The 4,570-nt window shown below is 50.0% G+C and overlaps 1 long non-coding RNA gene across 5 annotated transcripts; it reads left to right on the forward strand.

The window, feature by feature from the left end:
* Positions 1-545: 545 nt before the first annotated feature.
* LOC127932710 (uncharacterized) lies at positions 546-3,754 on the forward strand. Of its 5 annotated transcripts, none has more exons than XR_008146393.1 (5): positions 546-1,508; positions 1,694-1,767; positions 1,842-1,915; positions 2,737-2,848; positions 3,234-3,754. It is a non-coding gene; the product is annotated as an uncharacterized LOC127932710 (long non-coding RNA). The 5 variants fall into 5 exon arrangements; XR_008146394.1 differs by having other exon boundaries at positions 546-1,434; XR_008146395.1 differs by lacking the exon at positions 1,842-1,915 and having other exon boundaries at positions 546-1,434.
* The last annotated feature ends 816 nt before the right edge of the window (positions 3,755-4,570 follow it).

Consider the following 4,570-nt stretch of genomic DNA (forward strand, 5'->3'; position numbering starts at 1 on the left):
ACCATAGTGAAGGCGTAGACTCAGGGTTTCTGGGTCTCTATGTTTTTGGTTGGACAAGTTTCTCAATTTCTTTCTTAGGTTTTTGCATTCTTCATCAAACCATTTGCCATTGTTTATTTTCCTTAGGTTTTCCGTTTGAGATGTTTAGATTTGATAGAGAAGTGTCTCTCTCTCTCCTCTCTCTCTCTCTTGCACTCTTTCTCTCTCTCAATTCAATTAAATTCAAGGGCTATTGGCATGGGAGACATATGTTTTGCCAAAGCAAGTGAAATGGATAAACAGAAGTGAAATAACAATAAACGGTGAACAGTAAATATTACACCTGAGGCCAATTAGTCAGGCATTCTGTTGGACGGCACACTCGGGTCCTATCTCCCAAAGCCCTGAGAACCCTTATAGCACACACACACACACACACACACACACACACACACACACACACACACACACACACACACACACACACACACACACACACACACACACACACACACACGCATGCACGCACGCACACACACACACACACACACACACACACAGTCAACATTCATTCTGGTAATTGACTAAGACGATATCTTCTATATCAGTGGTCACCAACCCTTTCTGAGTCATGATCACTTTGAGACAAAATGCAAAGTGATCATGATGATTTTTTTTAACATGACTTAAAAACATAATCATCCTATGCAACATTAACCTATTTAAAGCAGTACTGCAGTAATGAGGTTTGTTCAGCAGGCTATAGGCCCAATACATTATCACTGCATATTGGCTTTGCTTGAATTGCCCTGCTAATACATTGTTGTTCAGAACATTTTACAAAAAACATCTAATCACACCGGTACTCAGATCAGTTGTTGTTTCATTAGTTGTGAGGAATAGCTGAGTGAGCAGACATTTAAATACTTGGCTTTTATTTTACTGGGCTGATGGTTCCTGCATCTGATGGCCAGTCTCAGCAGAGGGAGAGAGCAGCAGATTGAGGGTCCGTCTCAGCAGAGGGAGAGAGCAGCAGATTGAGGGTCCGTCTCAGCAGAGGGAGAGAGCAGCAGATTGAGGGTCCGTCTCAGCAGAGGGAGAGAGCAGCAGATTGAGGGTCCGTCTCAGCAGAGGGAGAGAGCAGCAGATTGAGGGTCTGTCTCAGCAGAGAGAGAGAGAGCAGCAGATTGAGGGTCCGTCTCAGCAGAGGGAGAGAGCAGCAGATTGAGGGTCCGTCTCAGCAGAGAGAGAGAGAGCAGCAGATTGAGGTTCTGTCTCAGCAGAGGGAGAGAGAGCAGCAGATTGAGGGTCCGTCTCAGCAGAGGGAGAGAGCAGCAGATTGAGGGTCCTTCTCAGCAGAGGGAGAGAGCAGCAGATTGAGGGTCCGTCTCAGCAGAGGGAGAGAGCAGCAGATTGAGGGTCCTTCTCAGCAGAGGGAGAGAGCAGCAGATTGAGGTTCTGTCTCAGCAGAGGGAGAGAGCAGCAGATTGAGGGTCCGTCTCAGCAGAGGGAGAGAGCAGCAGATTGAGGTTCTGTCTCAGCAGAGGGAGAGAGCAGCAGATTGAGGGTCCGTCTCATCAGAGGGAGAGAGCAGCAGATTGAGGGTCCGTCTCAGCAGAGGGAGAGAGCAGCAGATTGAGGGTCCGTCTCAGCAGAGAGAGAGAGCAGCAGATTGATGGCCAGTCTCAGCAGAGGGAGAGAGCAGCAGATTGAGGGTCCGTCTCAGCAGAGGGAGAGAGCAGCAGATTGAGGGTCCGTCTCAGCAGAGGGAGAGAGCAGCAGATTGAGGTTCTGTCTCAGCAGAGGGAGAGAGCAGCAGATTGAGGGTCCGTCTCAGCAGAGAGAGAGAGCAGCAGATTGAGGGTCCGTCTCAGCAGAGGGAGAGAGCAGCAGATTGAGGGTCCGTCTCAGCAGAGGGAGAGAGCAGCAGATTGAGGTTCTGTCTCAGCAGAGGGAGAGAACAGCAGATTGAGGGTCCGTCTCATCAGAGGGAGAGAGCAGCAGATTGAGGGTCCGTCTCAGTAGAGGGAGAGAACAGCAGATTGAGGGTCCGTCTCATCAGAGGGAGAGAGCAGCAGATTGAGGGTCCGTCTCAGTAGAGGGAGAGAGCAGCAGATTGAGGTGTCCGTCTCAGCAGAGGGAGAGAGCAGCAGATTGAGGGTCCGTCTCAGCAGAGGGAGAGAGCAGCAGATTGAGGTGTCCGTCTCAGCAGAGGGAGAGAGCAGCAGATTGAGGGTCCGTCTCAGTAGAGGGAGAGAGCAGCAGATTGAGGGTCCGTCTCAGCAGAGGGAGAGAGCAGCAGATTGAGGGTCCGTCTCAGCAGAGGGAGAGAGCAGCAGATTGAGGGTCTGTCTCATCAGAGGGAGAGAGCAGCAGATTGAAGGTCCGTCCCTCAACATCCCTCCGCTCTCCCTTTCCTCCACTGACACTGACCATAAAGGGACCCCGTCTTCCAGCTGATGGTCAGTCTCAGCAGATGGAGAGAGCAGCAGACTGAGGGTCTGTCTCAGCAGAGAGAGAGAGCAGCAGACTGAGGGTCTGTCTCAGCAGAGGGAGAGAGCAGCAGATTGATGGTCAGTCTCAGCAGATGGAGAGAGCAGCAGACTGAGGGTCTGTCTCAGCAGAGGGAGAGAGCAGCAGATTGATGGTCAGTCTCAGCAGAGGGAGAGAGCAGCAGACTGAGGGTCAGTGTCAGCAGAGGGAGAGAGCAGCAGATTGAGGGTCAGTCTCAGCAGAGGGAGAGAGCAGCAGATTGAGGGTCCGTCTCAGCAGAGGGAGAGAGCAGCAGATTGAGGGTCAGTCTCAGCAGAGGGAGAGAGCAGCAGATTGAGGGTCTGTCTCATCAGAGGGAGAGAGCAGCAGATTGAAGGTCCGTCCCTCAACATCCCTCTGCTCTCCCTTTCCTCCACTGACACTGACCATAAACGGACCCCGTCTTCCAGCTGATGGTCCGTCTCAGCAGAGGGAGAGAGCAGCAGATTGAAGGTCCGTCTCTCAACATCCCTCTGCTCTCCCTTTCCTCCACTGACACTGACCATAAAGGGACCCCGTCTTCCAGCTGAGGGTCAGTCTCAGCAGATGGAGAGAGCAGCAGACTGAGGGTCTGTCTCAGCAGAGAGAGAGAGCAGCAGATTGATGGTCCGTCCCTCAACATCCCTCTGCTCTCCCTTTCCTCCACTGACACTGACCATAAAGGGACCCCGTCTTCCAGCTGATGGTCAGTCTCATCAGAGGGAGAGAGCAGCAGATTGAAGGTCCGTCTCTCAACATCCCTCTGCTCTCCCTTTCCTCCACTGACACTGACCATAAAGGGACCCCGTCTTCCAGCTGATGGCGAAACTCGTGTCGCACCGCATTATTTCTGTCTCGTTCACAAATTCATGTTGTTACTCCTTTGAACAGAGAAAGGGAAATACTCCTTGATATTAAAAGACCCAAAGCCGCTGTCACGTTCTGACCTTTATTTCCTGTGTTTTGTATTTAGTTAGTATGGTCAGGGCGTGAGTTGGGTGGGCAGTCTATGTTTGTTTTTCTAGGTTTTGGGAATTTCTATGTTTCGGCCTAGTATGGTTCTCAATCAGAGGCAGGTGTCATTAGTTGTCTCTGATTGAGAATCATACTTAGGTAGCCTGGGTTTCACTGTGTGTTTGTGGGTGATTGTTCCTGTCTCTGTCTTTGCACCAGATAGGACTGTTTTGAGTTTTCACATTTCTTGTTTTTTGTAGTCAGTTGTTCATGTGTACCTTAACGCATTAAAAAGAACCATGGACACTTACCACGCCGCGTATTGGTCCTCTGATCCGTTAGATACACTTTCCAATTCATTCATTACTGTCGCTCTGCTTGTTGCAGCGCTGAGTGGAAATAAGAAGAACGTGCATTTTATTTTATCGTCACTCAACGCCTAGGTTTCCCTCCACTACTCACATCCTACCATCCCCTTGTCTGTACATTATGCCTTGAATCTATTCTACCACGCACAGAAATCTACTCCTTTTATTCTCTGTCCCCAACACACTAGACAACCAGTTAAGTGTTGAATACAAAGTGTTGACAGTGCTGAGTAAGAACAGGAACTCTCTCATAGAAAGAGCAGCTCTGTGCTGTGTTCGTTTGTTTAAAAAACGTTTTCTCGTATCTCACCACTTTGCTGTAGCTTTCTTTTCCGCCTGCTAAATTACTACAGACACAGTAATCTGAGCCTTCCGATTGGCCAGCGGTAGGCCTATGGTGCGCTTGATTTGCTCTCTGGGCCAGAGTTTGTACGTTCAGACACACAAAATTGTTCAAAATGGGAACACTTGGCCTACCCGGCGAGCAGGGCGGCTGAATCAGGTGCACCAACTGCCAACAGTCCACATGAATAACAAAAATACAAACCCAAAATCATTTCCTTTTTTTTTTTACAGAAATGCCTTGGAGATCGATTGACCACGATCGACTGATGGGTCTCCAAGGCATTTCCAGACAACATCAGCCTGGTGACCCCTGGTGACCCCTGGTCTATATCAGTCTGGTGACCCCTGGTGACCCCTGGTCTATATCAGCCTGGTGACCCCTGGTGACCCCTGGTCTATATCAGTCTGGTGAC

Source organism: Oncorhynchus keta, chromosome 10, assembly GCF_023373465.1.
Source record: "Oncorhynchus keta strain PuntledgeMale-10-30-2019 chromosome 10, Oket_V2, whole genome shotgun sequence".
NCBI lineage: Eukaryota > Metazoa > Chordata > Actinopteri > Salmoniformes > Salmonidae > Oncorhynchus > Oncorhynchus keta.